Source organism: Artemia sp. Qi Xiang Cuo, chromosome 13 (assembly GCF_049724085.1).
Source record: "Artemia sp. Qi Xiang Cuo chromosome 13, ASM4972408v1, whole genome shotgun sequence".
NCBI lineage: Eukaryota > Metazoa > Arthropoda > Branchiopoda > Anostraca > Artemiidae > Artemia > Artemia sp. Qi Xiang Cuo.
The window spans coordinates 17,791,215-17,809,519 of record NC_142806.1 but is presented as its reverse complement, the minus strand read 5'-3'; the positions used below and the strand labels follow the sequence as shown (position 1 = coordinate 17,809,519).

Genomic DNA, 18,305 nt, shown 5'->3' with positions numbered 1-18,305 from the left:
ATGCCTTGATTTAGATTTTACAATTATGAAATTGCTGGGTACTGTTAGATGGAGTTTATTGTTTATTCTCAGAGAAAAGTTTGTTATCTTATCAGCTTTTCGTATATTGCTGTCTTTGTTTTGGCATTGGTATTATCAGATTTTGTACCGAAGGAGGGGAGGGATACAAGAGAATTTTGACAAAATTTAAGTAGCTGAATTTTCAAAAAATTTACTGAATCCTTATAAAATCTAAAAACAAGCTCTATTTAAAGAACTAAATGCAAAAGAAAAACTCTGCAATGACACATTTCAAACGTAAATCGCAGCTACGCGCCTAGACGCATTTGCATAGCCTGACCCAGGTTCCTACAGTAAGTCTTGCTATATTAGCATTGTCTCTTCCCACCTCATACCCCAGAAAATCACCATCAAGTAGTTATGCATTCTTGTGGTAGCTATGCAGTAAATATTCAAGAAACATTATTTCATATTTCAAAAAAAGTAAAGAAACATCGCTAAAGTAAAGCAACGCGTAAATTAGGATCGCTAATTTTCGATTTAAAACTGGTATTGGTTTCAGACAGCATAACGAAACAAAACAAAATTCAAGATTCAAGCTTTTTAAGTGTCTGGTTCTTAAGGCACTTGATACACGTGATTATTTGACATATTGACACGTGACATAATATAATCACGTGACACGTGATTATATTACTTGATACACTAGATACACGAGAAATGTAAGTAATTATAATTTAAACTATGTTTCCTACTCTTTTGACCAAGAATGAATTTGACTATGTTTCCTTCTATAAGCAGGAGATTTACTTTTTTTACTATCTTTATCAGGTAAACTTGAGGCGATTTCTGTCTTTTGAGGACTCAATAAATATAAGATTTACCAAAAAGATTTACCTTGGGTAGTTTTCGAATCAAAACAGGTACTAGTGATGAGATGATTGGTTGTAGAAACTGCGTCGACTCCATTCTTGGAGCTTCTAATAGTACATTCAGCTGAAGGACAGCTCCCTCGCGTATCACAACACTGTCATGATCGGCCAAATCTACTAAAACCTTAAAAATAAATTGAAAATTATTGAAGACCCATCCCCGAATGGATTGTTTTCTTTATAATAACTTTAAGGCCGAAAAGTTCTTTTTGTTATTATAACTAAAGTTAAACTGCAACTTTAGCGTTGTTAGTGCCAATAATTTTTTTTTAGTAGAAGTACTATTATTACTAACAACATTATTGCCGTTCAACTCTCCAACCCTTAGTATTCCCGACTGGATAATCTTTATTACCAATAATATAATTACCGTGGAATTCCTTTACACCGGTTATGTTTCTCAAAACAAATAACTTTTTTGCTTTCCCTGCCAACTGAATTAAAAAATATTCTAAAAGCACTAGAATATTGCTGAAATATTATAAAAACAAATTAATGTATTTGAAAAGTATACGTATTTGTGGAAATAATTATAAAATATGACGAAGTTTCTTTGTTTGGGGGAAGAGAAAAACGTCAAAGCTCTCCCTTTTTCGTTCTACTCGCACTTACTTAAATTAAACAGAAAACTAAAGTCTAAGTACTGTTGCAGAGAGGGTTAATATTTTTTTTTTTTTAGATTGTAAATGCCGTCTTATAAATCCTAAACGACAAAGTTGCAATATTACCAAATTTGAACTTTCTCAACAATCTAATTGGCTTAATCCCATGACCTTTGAATACAACTGTTTACAAAACGACCCCTACATGGTCAATAATGAAACGACAATATACTCGCCAGGCTGCTAAGGGCAAAACACATTACTGTCGACAGAAAACAACTGCTAAAATCTTTGCTTAAAAAAAACACAAAAAAAAACTGAACTGAATTCTTTAGTTCTTACAAGTCGCATACAATTACAGAAGAAGCCCATATCGTTACGAATTGTCAAACATGTACAAGCATGAGCTTTCTAGCCAATTACCAGTGTTACTTTTGATCTAGCCTGCGAGTGGGACCATTCAAACTGCCAGCTTCTGGGGTAAACAGGCTCAATCTAGAGCAAACATATAATTTTAGTGTTTAGCGTTCAGGAACGAAGGGCTAAACACTGTCAAGCATACATAAGTACATACTCCCGTTTTGCCTTTGATCCTGCCTCTATTTAGGCTCCCAATTTTTAGGTTGGAAACGCTAGAGTTGAGGAGAGGGATGTTGTGCCTCTGTTTTTAAAAATATGCAATGAAGAACCTCGCACGGAAAACATTTTTCCCAAAAGGCACTCCAAACCCAGATTCCACCCGCCTTTGGGTTTTTCTTAGCCTGTTTCTTTTTGCTCCTATATCTCCAGATATAGAAAAATAAAACTTGTGTCCCCTACATTAGGAACAAAATTAATTAAGCATCCTGCTTAGTTTCTCTCTTTTTATTATTCGTTCAGGCGTTGCTAATTATATGTTCGAACATATGTTCGTACGTTTTATATATATATATATTCTGTAGAAATCCTCTAGCAGACGTATTTTTTTTCCTAAGATTTTCTGATGGTTTTTAGGTTGAAGTTCAGGTGCTCGAAAAAAGGATATCTTTAGCTTTTACTGTAGGTTTTACGGTAGGTGCAATGAAAATAATTAAGTTACAATAACTGTTTTTTTTATATTTTTTATTCAGTGTTTTCTTTGCTGACTGAAGTAGCCTGCACAAATAAAAATTCTGAAGTCATCTCAAACTCTCCTTAAAAATGAAAATAGCATTGCTTGACAATAATAATTTCAATGGTAATTCTAACTAGAAAAACTGGATAACTGACTCTCACAATTGGCCAAATAAGTTTATCACATTGGTTTACATAAGGTCTAATTTCTGATTGACGAACTATTTTTAGCTGGCCAATCAAAGGCGACTTTACTTACTTATATTAAACAGCTGAAGTTATAGAAGCGCAATGTGAAACCATTATAAAAGAAGTTGAATAAACCCAGGAAAACATCTTTTTTTGAGGTACCAATTTAACTCTAGTGTAGTTCAAACTTAGATGTATCTGAAGGTCTGGAAATATCTGATCCCATTTTTGAAATCAATGAAAGAAATTCTACTAGAGTCACGTATTTGTATTATTGAGCAAAAGAAAATGTCAGTTCTATTCCTCAACATTATTATAATTATACATTTATACGCATTGTATTCGTACTCAGCATATAACATTATTACTGAAACTCAGAAATTTATCTTTAATACACATTGCTTTATCACTGTTGATTTTATTATGATTGGTTTTTTTTATTTTAGATGATTTATAATTATTGATTTTAGAATAGACCTTTACCGTGCAGATCACAGCCAGAAGTCACAAATTTAAAAAAACGTGAATGCGATCTCACGTGTGGCGGAATTGTGCCGCGCATATAACAGAAAAATGGGAGTGTTTTTCAAAAAATTACACAGTAACAAAAACCACCTTAATAATAAATAGCTCTATAATCTAGTAAAGAGAAGCATGAATTCTTAAACCACAAATTAATAACATATTTTATCATATTATTATTGATTTCAGAGGCAAATTTTTACAGTCAAGACCACAGCAAGGGGTCAAAAATTTATGAAATTTATGCCACACATTCAACCAAAAAATATAGTTTCTGTTCAAGCATTTGCGAAATAACAACAAAAAACTCACCTTAAATATTGTAGCTGCATAATCAGGTAAAGTAAAATCTGCGTTCCTGGACCACAAATAGAAAATAACACTTCCAAGATTGATGAAAATTTCTGCACATTTCTTCTCAAAAAAATAATTTTCCTCGGATATTGACTGAACTGCATTAAAACCAACAGCAGAAATAATGCTCTCAATCTGACTGCTGCTGAAAATATTCGCTAAAATGACTGTGTGATGATCACGCCGACTTAACACCTGTGAAAATAGGAATGGTTCTGTGGCCAAACCAAATGAAAAGTGATAGAAAAAATATATTGCTGGCTTTGTTTCAGTGTCCCACTGAACGCTGAGAGCATTAAATGTTTAAGATAGCCAGCATGGCAATTGAACAATCGGTATAATACCAATCAGTTATTCGTTTGTACTAAGTACAAAGTGTTGTGCACCCCATCCCCCTCTCAGTTAATTTTCACGACCACCCTGCATATGCATATTTAATTAGATAATGATTGGAAATATAATCATATTACACACGCCGTATACTGATATTTATAGGAAATCGAAAGTACATAGGAGGATGCACAGAGTGAAGCTTCGAGAGAGTTAGGGTGCACAAGGAGTTTGTGTATTGATAATAGTGGAAACTTTATTCAAAGAAACATAATTTCTATAGAGCATGAGGGTTGGACACACAACTAACAGTTACCACGCTTTAAGTTGTTACCAATACCGGTGTTCCCACACTGGTGTTGGTAACAACTACTACTACTACTACTACTAACAACTCATCGCAGCACCAAGCCACCTGAGGCCAACACAGCTACGCACGCTCCTCCTCCACCCCAATCTATTCAAAGCCCCCTTTTTACACCCGCCCAAGAAGTTCCCATTTCCTTTAAATCTTTCTTTATGACGTCCTCCCACCCCAGACGGGGACGAACTGCTTTCCGTTTAGCCCTAAATGGTTGGCCGAAAAGTACAATCTTCGGCAATCTGTCATCCTTCATCCGCAAAACGTGCCCTAACCACCTGAACCTTTCTTCCATTATAGCCCTAGAGAGCGGTATTGAACCACATTTTTCGCATAGCTTATTGTTTGAAATACGGTCAGTCAGCCGGGAACCCAGAACAATCCTTAAGCAATTTCTCTGGAAAACATCTGGTAAATCTTCATCCGCTTTTCGGAGCGTCCATGCTTCAGAGCCACATTTGACCACTGTCATCACTGTAGCTTCTAATATTCTAATCTTGGTTTGCAGACTTATCTTCCTATTCTTCCAGACTTTTTTTAACTGTGAAAAAGCACCCTGAACCTTGGCTATTCTATTTTTAACATCTTCACTGCTCCCAACATCTTTACTAATAATACTACCAAAGTAAGTGAAGCTGCCCACCTGATCAATCTTTTCATTACCCAACGTCACTTTTTCATCTTCACTTATTCCTAGACTTAGTCTTCCTAACATTAATTTTTAGATCAATTCTAGCACCCTGAACTCGCAAAACCTCTAAAACTTCATTCATTTTGCTCACACTTTCATCTAGGATGCTTAAATCATCAGCATAATCCAACTCCAGGAGACTTTTTCCTCCCCATTTGATTCCGTGGTCTCCCATTGCCTTTCCTGTGCTGCTTAAAACAAAGTCCATCAAAATAATCCATATAAAGGGGGATAGAACACAACCCTGCTTAACTCCTGCTTTAATGCGAAACCAGCCACTAATCTCATTTTCTACTTTAACTTTAGCAGTGCTGTTCGCGTACATAACACTAATCACTGTGATGTATGTTTCTGATATAGCATACAAGGATAAAACCTTTACTAAAACTCCTCTATCACCATAATCGAGCGCTTAGTTGTTATCTATAGAACTGAGGACAAAAGGTATTTGAAAACTCAGGTCCTTCTCAATTGTTAGTCTAAGAGTGAAAATTTGGTCGACACATTCTCTATCTTTTCTAAAACCGCACTGCTCTTCTCTTAAAGCTTTGTCTGGGTCATGTCTTAATCTAAAAAGCATTATCCTACTAAGTAACTTGCTATCTATAGAAATCAGACTAGTTCCTTAATAACTAGCATGCTCAGTTTCATCCCTTTTCTTATAAAGTTGCTTAATTATGGTTTTTCTAAAATTGTTAGGTACTTCCCCTTTTTTCAAAAATCATATTCATAATCTTCAATAACTTATTTCTTACCCCAGAGCCACCATATTTAAGAAACTCATTTACCACCCTATCAACACCTGGAGCCTTATTGTTCTTTAATCCTTTTAGTACTGTTGCTAATTTCTCCTCACAGAACAAATCTTCCTTCACGTCCAAGGTATCACAAACTTTTTCATTTTCCTCTATATTTTTTCCTGCAACTCTATCTCGGTTAAGCAAGTTCTCAAAATGTTCGCCCCATCTCGCTTTAGTTTTTTCCTTATCGCTAATTGCAACCCCATTCCTATCTTTAACTGGGACAAGTCCTGATTGACTCCTCCCTCTCAATTTGTTAACGTGCCAGTACAATATTTTACTATTATGCCGTCTAGCTGCATCTTCCAGATCCTCGGCAATTTTATCCATGGCCTCCACTTCACACCTCCCTAGTTCATATTTTAATGCTTTCTCCACTTTCTTTATATTTCTTTTGCTTTCATACGATCTATCACTCAGGTAATTCTTGCACAAGTCCTTTCTCCTTTCTCTTAAACATAAAACTTTTTCACTAATATTCTTAGCTGCAGTTCTAGCTTTCTTCCCTAATACACCTTCAGCAACCTCACACAATATTTTTCTAGAATTACTCCAACCATCTTCCACTTTATCAAAATTTCAACTCCCAAATTTAGTATTCAACTGTTCCTGGAAAGTTTCTCTCAAATTCTCATCCTGGAGTCTATCAACGTCATAGCTTCCCGGAGGTAGCTACTCTTCCTAAATTTCAGTTTTAAATTAACCCTAGACACTACTAGATGGTGATATTTACTTTTAACATCAATAACAGCACTCCTATATACCCTAGTATCTTGTATTGATCCTGCAAGTCTTCGGTTTACTATAACATAATCAATAAGGTTTGCTGTCTTACCATCACGTGAATACCATGTTAACTTATGAGCCATTTTATGACCAAACACCGTTATTGGTTATAACTAGATTGTTATACCTACAAAATTGCAAAAGTCTGTATCCATTACTGTTTTCTTTTCCTACACCAAATTTACCTAGGCTGGGATACCATCTATCCCTATTTCTACCAACCTGGGCGTTACAATCTCCCAGTAATAACATCATATTTCTACCTGGGACCTTGTCTATTTGCTCCTGTAACTGTAAGTAAAATTCATCTGAGTTACTAGTATCTCCGTCAGTCGGTTCTACAGGGGCGTATACTACTTTAAATGATACCCTAAACTTTCTAATCATAAAATGAGCAATTAATATTTTATTATTAATACCCTCACAGCATAAAAAAGACTTAGTAGCTTCCTTATTTATCATGAGCCTTACTCCCCGTCAATGTACCCCATCCTTCCTGCCTGAGTAAATAAATTCTATATCACTTAATTTCATGCTTCCTGCTCCTAAGATATGAGTTTCTGAAGCCCCTAATAAGTCCTGTTCGAATCGTCTGAATTCGTCAGTCAAAATATCGATACGATAGTTATTTGTTAACGTCGTAACATTCCCAGTTCCAACTTTCATGTTCTTTAAATCATTGAAATTATTTTCACCTCAGGAAAAGCCATGATCCCGGATACCAGCGCAGGACGGGGATCAGATATCTTCTCAAGTCTACACCGAAGTGCTTAAGCCGGCTTAGAACCGGACAGTAAGAAGTACCTGGGACCTCCATGAATGGAGGCTGTTTGCAATCCTGGGCCCATCTTCGTCACAACATGGTTTTCAGCACTTGGCGATGCTCCTCTATTAACAAGAGTTGAAAACCTGCACAGACAGTCTCAAACCTATTACCTCCTACTCATTATATATTCATGCCTACAAATATTATGCTACTACGGGGAGGCAACCCATAATAGATAAATTAGCTAGGAAGAGGTTGGTAACAACTGAAAGTGCTTAATATCGCCCAGAAAATGTAAAGCCGGCAAACAACTTTCTTTACTTTTATGGTTATCTTGGATAGCTGAACTATGTTTAACATGTTCCATAAATTGAGATAACGAAAAGAAATGATAAAAGCGATGAAAGCGAAAAAAACGACCATCTATTTACGTTGAAAGTAGGAATATTTCCTATTATAATCTCTTAGTAAAATAGAATGAATCAACATAATTTTTAAAGCCATGAGGGTCAAATTCAAGCTTTGAATGTACAAATTGTTCCACCAAGACACACAAAAGGCCAGGATTTATTCTTTGACTTTTATTTCAACAATTATTTTATAATAGGGAGTTTTTATTTAAATTTAAATATACAGTATAATCAAATACACATATCTAAATATAAATAGTATCGAATAATAGAAAGGTGCTTTATTTCCAGATTCTATATTCTGTCTATAATTTTAGGTTTCAATGCGTCACAGAAGTGTCAATTATCGCAGCTTCAATATATTAAGGGTGTAGAAATGGTGGCACCGGCACTGAAAATCTAATTAAGAGCTCATCTGCAGACCTGGGAAGACACTAATTATTTTTTCAGTGTCGACTACACTTCGACACATGATTATGAAAGGCTCCGATATCCGCTCTAAGTTAAAACTGTGTAATTGTCTATTTAGGACGATTGTACTATCCTTAAAAATTATGTAATTAAAGTGTTATCCAAGAATAACATGTAGCCATGGGTGATGTAGCCTTAATAAATAGCCATGGGTAATATTTTACCAGCCAGAGGTCCACTAATGGCTTGTGGGCTATTTTTTCGCCACTCTTGTAAGTAAGCTGGATAAGGGGTTGTTTTCGAGCTATAATCTAGATTATCAGTTATTGTTTTCAAGAAATTTGCAATCTTCACCACAGATCTTGATATTCAGAAACTAAACTCGGTCATAGCTTTATCAGAGGCAACGCTATAGCGTTGCCTATAGTAAAGGCCATACGGCTCCAATGTTTTATTATTATTATAATGTTACATTATATTATTATTGTTACATTATTGTTATATATATATATATATATATATATATATATATATATATATATATATAATATTATAGTACAATGTTTTATTTTTATTATCATTCGATTGGAAATCGAGAGTTCTAGTGCACTTTTTAAGAGTCCTTTTTTTTAAAGTGATTGGAGGGCAACTGGCCCCCCAGAAATAAAAAAAAGAATCAATGCAAACAAGCATACAATAGATACTAATGTAAAAGAATAAATAAATCTTTAAACGAGTGAAACTTAAATTGAATAAGCAAAACAAGCTTTTCAAAACAAAACAAGTTGTTTTCGAGCTATAATCTAGATTATCAGTTATTGTTTTCAAGAAATTTGCAATCTTCACCACAGATCTTGATATTCAGAAACTAAACTCGGTCATAGCTTTATCAGAGGCAACGCTATAGCGTTGCCTATAGTAAAGGCCATACGGCTCCAATGTTTTATTATTATTATAATGTTACATTATATTATTATTGTTACATTATTGTTATATATATATATATATATATATATATATATATATATATATATATATATATATATATATATATATATATATATATATATATATATATAATATTATAGTACAATGTTTTATTTTTATTATCATTCGATTGGAAATCGAGAGTTCTAGTGCACTTTTTAAGAGTCCTTTTTTTTAAAGTGATTGGAGGGCAACTGGCCCCCCAGAAATAAAAAAAAGAATCAATGCAAACAAGCATACAATAGATACTAATGTAAAAGAATAAATAAATCTTTAAACGAGTGAAACTTAAATTGAATAAGCAAAACAAGCTTAAAACGAATAAAAATCATTACACAAACAAGAGTTTGGGTATCGCCTCATTCTCTCACTGTAAAAGTCTAAAACCTACAGCATCATGGCACTTTAGTGAAAATTAATTTTAAAAAAAATTCGAAAAAATAAGTTTTTCAAAGGAAAGTAAAGGACATTTTAAACTTAATATCAGCAGATACAAATACCTTTTAAAATTCAAAATCAAAACGACCAGAAATTACTATTGAAGAAGAAATGAAACCCAAAACGAACAGAAATTAAATAAACAATCATAGCAAAAACATACAACGAGTAATGATATAAATGAATAAATAGATCTTAAAGCGAGTAATGCTTAGATTCAATATGAAAATCAAGCTTAAGACGAAAAAACATTTTCCTATTGATGTATAATGAAACTTAAAACGAACAGAAATTAAATGAACAATCAATTCAAACAACATACAATAGATATTGATGTAAATAAATAAATGAATCTTAAGACTAGTAGAACTTGAATCGAACATACAAATCAAGCTTGAAACGAACAAAAATAAACACAAACAAGAGTTTGGGTATGACCTCCTTCTCTCACTGTAAAAGCCTAAAACCTACTGCGTCATTGGCACTATACTGAAAATCAATTTTGTGGCAAATATTTTCTTTTGTACTTATATCTGAAAATAAACATTAAAATTATAGTAACATTTTGAACTGATGAGCTTTCAGCAATTAATATCATTATACATCAAATATTCAGTTTAATTTATGTTCTTTTTAAAGTTGTCAAAGACAAATATAGTTTCCCTACAAACAAGTGATTGGATACTGCCTCATTTCCTAACTGTAAATAAAAACCAAAAGACTACTGCGTCATTGGTGCTTAACTGCAAACAGATTATATTACAAATACTTTCTTTTCCAGTTCTTACAGCATTGAAAATAAAAATACACTTACAGCGAAATAAATTCTTGATTTGATGGATCTTTCAACAATTAATATCATTAATTGTTGTAACAATTAATATCATTAATTGTAACAATTAATATCATGATTGGAAATATAATCATATTACACACGCCGTATACTGATATTTATAGGAAATCGAAAGTACATAGAAGGATGCACAGAGTGAAGCTTCGAGAGAGTTAGGGTGCACAAGGAGTTTGTGTATTGATAATAGTGGAAACTTTATTCAAAGAAACATAATTTCTATAGAGCATGAGGGTTGGACACACAACTAAAAGTTACCACGCTTTAAGTTGTTACCAATACCGGTGTTCCCACACTGGTGTTGGTAACAACTACTACTACTACTACTACTAACAACTCATCGCAGCACCAAGCCACCTGAGGTAAACAAAGCTAGGCAAGCTCCTCCTCCACCCTAATCGATTCAAACCTTCCTTTTTACACCCGCCCACGAAGTTCTCATTTCCTTTAAATCTTTCTTTATGACGTCCTCCCACCCCAGACGGGGACGACCTGCTTTCCGTTTAGCCCTAGATGGTTGGCCGAAAAGAACAATATTTGGCAAGGAGGTCATACCCAAACTCTTGTTTGTGGTTATTTTTGTTTGTTTCAAGCTTAATTTGTATATTCAATTTAAGTTTCATTCGTTTTAAGATTTATTTATTAATTTACATTAATATCTATTGTATATTTTTAACAAAATGGTTACCTGAAATTTTTATCGGATGGGTTTGTCCATCCGATACGCCCAAAGGCGCGGAGGGCGGGAGGGGCTAGTTACCCACCGATCTGTTTTACTCTGAGAAAATGAACTACAACTTTTGATTTCTATTCAAATGAACCCTCTCTGAAGTTTATACAAGCATGCCATCCATAAGAACCAAATATGTCCCCAAAGCGATACTTAAAACGCCTGCCCCGACCCTGGGGGGGGGGAGGTGTCGACACAGAAGTTTTTATTATCTGATATTTAAACTATTTTTAACGAAATGACCATACGTAAAGGAGTTTTGTTATATAATTGTCGAACTATTTTTAACAAAATGGCTACCTCAATTTTTTATCAGATGTATTTGGGGGAGAAGGGCTTTGGGGGCCAGTTGCCCTCTGATCACTTTTGACTCTTAAAAAGGGCTGGATTTCAATATCCAATCAAATGAGCCCTCTCTGAAGTTTATACGAGCATCCCTTTCATACGAACAATATTTGCCCCAGGGCATAACTTACAACGCCTGCCCCCGGGCCCTGGGGGGTTGTGACGACACCAGAGTTTTTGTTATCTGACTTTTGAGAAATTTTTAACTTAATGCCTATCTAAAAATTTTTATTGGATGCATTTGGGGAAAAGGGGCGTGGGGGGCTAGTTGCCCTCCAATATCTTTTGACTCGAAAAAACGTTGCTAGAACTTTCCATTTCCAATCAAATAAGCCATATCTGAATTTTTGATGAGCATCCCTTCAATGAGAACCATATATTCCCCAAGGGCATAACTTACAACACCTGCCCTCGGGCCCTGGCGGACTGTGTTTACCCCTGAGTTTTCGTTATATGGTCTTTTAAATATTTTAAAAAAAGATATCTCAAAGTTCTTATCGGATGGGTTTGAGGAAAAAAGGGCGTGGGGGGGGGCTAGGTGCCCTCCAATCTCTGTTGACTCTTAAAAAGTGAACTAGAACTTTCAATTTCCAATCAAATGACCCCTCTTTGAAGTTAATACGAGCATCCCTTCCATAAGACCCATATATGCCCCCAGGGCATAAGTTATAACGCCTGCCGTCGGGCCCTGGTGAGTTGTGTCAACACCGGAATTTTATTATATAATCTTTGAACTATTTTTAAAAAAATAGCTATATTAAAATTTTTAATGGATGCATTTGCTAAAATAGCGTTTAGGGGGGGGGGGAAGCTGGTTACCCTCCAATATCTTTTGACGCTTAAAAAGTGAACTAGAACCTTCAATTTCTAATCAAATGAGCCCTCTCTGAAGTTTATACGACAATGTTGTCTATACAAAACCTTATATGCCCCCAGGTTATAACTTACAACCCTTGCCCTGAGGGCTGTGGGGGAGTTGTCATCCTCAAAGACCTAATTTCCAGAACTTAAAACCACGTTTCATAAAATGGCTGCCTCAAAATTTTGATTGGATGTGTTTGGGGAAAAGGTACCCGTGAGAGGGGGGTTAGTTGCCCTCAAATCACTTTCGACTATTAAAAAAGGCACTAGCCCTTTGAATTTCCAATCGAATGAGCCTTCTTTGGAGTTTCTACGAAAATAAAAACCTTCTATAAAAACCTTAAATGCCCCCAAGGCATAACTTAAAACCCTTGCCCTAAGGAATGTGGGCGAGTTTCCTCCTCAAAAACATATTTTCTATCTGGAAATCAACTACGCTGAACAAAATGGCTATCTCAAAATTTTGATTGGCTGTGTTTGGGGGAATGGATGCGTATGGGGGGGGGGGGTTGTTGCCCTCCAATCACTTACGACTATTAAGAAGGGCACTAGCCCTTTGAATTTCTAATCGAATGAACAGTTTTTTGAAGTTTCTACGGCAACGCCTTCTATAAAAACCTAATTTGCCCCCAGGGCATAACTTTTGAGACTGTTATCTGACTTTTGAGAAATTTTTAACTTAATGCCTATCTAAAAATTTTTACTGGATACATTTGGGGAAAAGGGGCGTGGGGGGCTAGTTGCCTCTGAAACACTATAAAATCGTAAACAATGAGCCAGAACACACATTTTACAATAACAACGACCATCTGAATTTTTTACGGTAATCTCTTGAGCGTGTACCTCTCTGACACACAAAGCATAATCTACAACCCTTGCCCTCGGACGTTGAGGGGCTGTGCTGACCCCTGAGCTTTTGTTATATGGTCTTCAAACTATTTTAAAGAAAAGCTATCTCAAAGCTCTTATCGGATGGGTTTGAGGAAAAAAGGGCGTGGAGGGGGGGGGGGGGGCTAGGTGCCATCCAAACTATTTTGAATCTTAAAAAGTGAAATATAAATTTCAATTTCCAATAAAATGATACCTCTTTGAAGTTAATACAAGCATCCCTTGCATAAGACCCATATATGCCCCCAGGGGATAACTTATAACGCCTGCCTTCGGGCCCAGGGGGGTTGTGTCAACATCGGAATTTTTATTATATAATATTTGAACTATCTTTAACAAAATAGCTATATTAAAATTTTTATTGGATGCATTTGCAAAATAGCGTTTAGGGGGGGGGGGGGGAGCTGGGTACCCACCAATATATTTTTACGCTTAAAAAGTTAAACAGAACTTTCAATTTCCAATCAAATGAGCCCTCTCTGAAGTTTATACGACAATACTGTCTATACAAAACCTTACATGCCCCCAGGGCATAACTTACAACCCTTGCCCTGAGGGGTGTGGGGGAGTTGTCATCCTCAAAGACCTAATTTCCAGAACTTAAAACTACGTTTAATAAAATGACTGTCTCAAAATTTTGATTGGATGTGTTTGGGGAAAAGGTACCCGTGAGAGGGGGGGTAGTTGCCCTCAAATCACTTTCGACTATTAAAAAAGGCACTAGCCCTTTGAATTTCCAATCGAATGAGCCTTTTTTGAAGTTTCTACGACAACCCCTTCTATAAAAACCTTATATGCCCCCAGGGCATAACTTAAAACCCTTGCCCTAAGGGTTGTGGGGGAGTCTCCTCCTCAAAAACATATTTTCTATTTGGAAATCACCTACGCTGAGTAAAAGGGCTATCTGAAAATTGGGCTGGGTGGTAGTGGGGCGAATAGGGGACGTGGGGGGGGGCTAGTTGTCCTCAAATTACATTCGACTGTTGAAAAGGGCACTATCCCTTTGAATTCCTAATCAAATGAGCCTTTTTTGAAGTTTCTACGACAACGCCTTCTATAAAAACCTAATTTGCCCCCAGGGCATAGCTTAAAACCCTTGCCCTGAGGATTGTGGGGGAATGTCTTCCTCAAAAACATATTTTCTATCTGGAAATCAACTACGCTGAACAAAATGGCTATTTCAAAATTTTGATTGGATGTTTATGGGGAAATGATAAGCTTGGGGGGGGGCTAGTAGAACTACTGTGATTTTCAAACCTTTAAAAAGACACAATCCCTTTAATACCTATTCGAAGGATCTTTTATTGAAGTTTCTATGACGAAGCCTTTTATAAAAAACCTTATATACCCCCAGGGCATAACTTAAAACTCTTGCCCTGGGGGTTGTGGGGGAGTGTCCTCGTCAAAAATATATTTTCTATGTGGAAATCAACTACGCTGAACTAAATGACTATCTCAAAATTTTGATTGGACGTGTTTGGGAGAATGATGTGCGTGGGGGGAGGGGCTAGTTGCTCTCCAATCATTTTCTACTATTAAACAGGGCACTAGAAATCTTGATTTCAAATGGAATTAACCCTTTTTGAAGCTTCTACGACGACCCCCTCCGTATGAAGTACCTCTGGGAAAAAAAATAATAATAACAATTAAACATTGGAGCCGTATGGCCTTTACTATAGGCAACGCTACAGCGTTGCCTCTGACTATATGTGTCTTGAACAGTCTTAGAAAGTAAAAACAAAATCAAATTGAATATTTGATATATAATGATATTAATTGTTTAAAGATCCGTCAGTTCAAGATTTTATTTCACTGTAATTTTATTTTCATTTTCAATGCTGTAAGAACTGGAAAAGAAAATATTGTAATATAATTCGTTTTCAGTGAAGCGCCAATGACGCAGTAGTCTTTAGGTTTTTACAGTTAAGGAAGGGGATAATTTTAGGGGCTTGGAACAATTTTAGAAAGAACTAATAAATTAAACTGAATATTTGATGTATAATGATATTAATTGCTGAAAGCTCATCAGTTTAAAATTTTACTGCTTATTTTCAATATTAAGTACAAAAGAAAATATTTGTTATACAATTCATTTTCAGTAAAGCGCCAATGACGCAGTAGGTTTTAGACTTTTACAGTGAAAGAAGGCGATACTCAAACTCTTGTTTGTAGTGATTTTGCTCGTTTCAAGCTTGATTTGCATATTCAATTTAAGTTTAGCTCGTTTTAAGATTTATTTATTCATTTACATTAGTATCTATTGTATGTTTGTTTGCATTGATTCTTCAATTAATATCTGTTAGTTTTGGGTTGCACTCATACTTCAATGGCATAATATTTTTTTTTTTTCGTTTTAAGCTTGATTTGCATATTCAATTTAAGCATTACTCCCTTTAAGATTTATTTATTCATTTATATTATTACTTGTTGTATGTTATGATTGTTTAATTTTTTTTTAATTGAAGTTTTTTTTTAATTAATACATAACAGAGAAATAAATTTCACAAACTATAGACCTATTCATTCTGGTAATATGCTGAAGGAAAAGCATGAAGTCACTAGTGCTAAAAATTGGAGGGAAAGTTCAAGCTCGTATCCCCCCCCACATCTCGGTATTTAGTACGATTTTTTTACTTTCTTACTGTTTCTTTAAAGTCCGAATATATCACCTTAAACTGACAAAGTAGATAGATACAATCGATTGAAAAAAATGCTTATTTTTCATAAAAAAAATTTCTTTATATACAAATCAAAACGTATTTTTAAAAAAACATTTTTTTTAGTACTTATAAACAGTATTTAAAACTGTTCATCCTGGTAACGAACTGATGAAGAAGCATGAGCTCACAGGTACTAAAAGAGAAAAATTTCAAAACATACCCTCCCCCCCCCCCACAGGGTTTTAGTCATATTTCTTTGAATTTCCCATATTTTCCACATAAAGTACCTATTTTTCCGTGTTTTTTATTTACCACCCCTCTCTTTCGAAACAAAGTCTCACATACGTGAATGGATTCAATAATTGAAAGGGTTTATACTTTTTCCATAAAGTTCTATCAGAGCTCTTGAAACTGAAAAAAAGAGATATGTAAAAGAAAAAAAATGAACTGAGCAATTTAGATTTGATGGTTTGAAAGGAGACCAACCTGACTTCTGACTCCACTTCTCTAGTCGACACATTCCATCAGAGAACTATCTGGTCTCTGGTTAATCACGCATTCCCACACTCTAGGTTCTAAGTCCTCAGGTTCTACAAAAATGAAATAGTAGAATTGACAGAAAACTGGAAATTACCAAAGATAAAACACACCTTAGGTATTACTAGGAAAAACGGGGGAAAAAGCAACTGTGAAGAAACTCAACTCACTGAGATAAGACACTCGGCAGCAAGAATCCGAAAACGCGGCTCGTGGAGTAGACGGAGAAGTTTTGTGAAGAATCCTGATTCATCCTTGCCAATAATGGCTAAACTGCACCACTCATAGATGGAATTCAATGCTCTTAATCCTGCCTAAAAAAAAGGGAAAAAGAACAACAATAAATAGACTAGTTAACTGTTTGTTAACTAATAAGCTAACTATACTTCTCAAACTTCTACCACAACTACTCATTGCAGATCCAGCTGCTCACGCCTCTCCTCTGCCCCACTCTATTCACAACTTCACTATTTTATTCTTCACATAAAGTTGTCTATATTTTAATATTTTCTTGCGACCTTCATTGATCCAATTTGGGAAAGAACCCAATTCTCTGACCCAATTAGGGGACGAACTGCTTTTTGATTGGCCCAACATGGCAAAAAGCCAAAACTTAGGCAATATCGTCCTTCGTGGCCTAGCCATCATACGAAGGCCCAGAAACTACAAATCATTCACAAAATAAAAAAAGGACACCCCACCCCCGGTATGAAGTATGCCAATAGGCTGACTGTATGTATGTCAATACATACAGCATGTTCGCTTATGTCGATACGCATGTCAATAGGCATAAAATTTGTCGCTATCTGCTGTGCAAAAATCATATTTACGGTTTAAATTACTTTTGAAGACAAAATAGTAGTATTTAACTTTAGTACATTTAAAAACAGATATCTATCCTATTCCATAATCAAACAACAAAAAACGGTTTTTAAAGAAAAGAGCGACGCTAAAACTTAAAACCAGGAGAAACCGTCCTATAGACAAAGGGTTGCAGACAGTGGCATCAATGGGGGGGGAACTTGCCTCGCATATTTACCCCCCAGCGTAGATCTTGACAAATTATATTTTATTAGGCTTTTTTTTATTGGAAAATGGCTTTATTTGTATTCTAGCAGAATAAAATTGAAAAAAAAACTGTCCCTAATTTTCGTGAATTGACTCCACTGGTTACCGCTCTCTTCTATTTCCTGCCCTTTACACCAAAATTCAACTAGAACTTTCCTGAAGGTATTTTAGAATGAAATAGATACAGCCACAATGGAAACAACTATTCTTTAAAGCACATAAATTATATTTCCCAAGTACTGTGATTTAAAACTATCTCAGCATCACGCACGTCTTGTGTTAGAGTATTCATTCTTGTGGCAGAGAAACAAAAAAGTTATAGATAAATTTCAGTGTAAAGAGTGTGAAATTGACCTACAAAAACTCTAAAAAACGGGATTTTGATACTAATAGATATATTAAAAGAATCAGCTTATTATGTTGATTTCAAATATACAAGTTTCACTAAGTTTAGTTTTAACCATCAAAGGCTACGAGCCTGAGAAAATTTACCTGATTTTCAAAAAAAAGTGGAAAACACCCCTAAAAGTCAAAGGATCTTAATGAAAATCATGCTATCAGATTCAGCGTATCAGAGAACCCTGCTGCAGAGGTTTGAAGCTCCTATCTGCAAAAATGTGGAGTTTTGTATTTTTGCCACAAGAAATATCACGGATAACAATAAGAAGATTGTCTAAAAATACTACAAAACTTCA

At 35.2% G+C, this 18,305-nt stretch overlaps 1 pseudogene across 1 annotated transcript in view; it reads right to left on the bottom strand.

Annotated features, from left to right (window-relative positions):
* The window catches only part of LOC148945031 (exportin-5-like), a 155,699-nt pseudogene that overhangs the window by 132,328 nt on the left and 5,066 nt on the right, over positions 1–18,305 (bottom strand). Inside the window, exons 3-5 of the transcript XR_016142679.1 lie at positions 16,713–16,856; positions 3,650–3,886; positions 898–1,056 (exon numbers count right to left, since the gene is read on the bottom strand). The product of XR_016142679.1 is annotated as an exportin-5-like (transcript). The remainder of the gene's footprint in view (positions 1–897; positions 1,057–3,649; positions 3,887–16,712; positions 16,857–18,305) is intronic.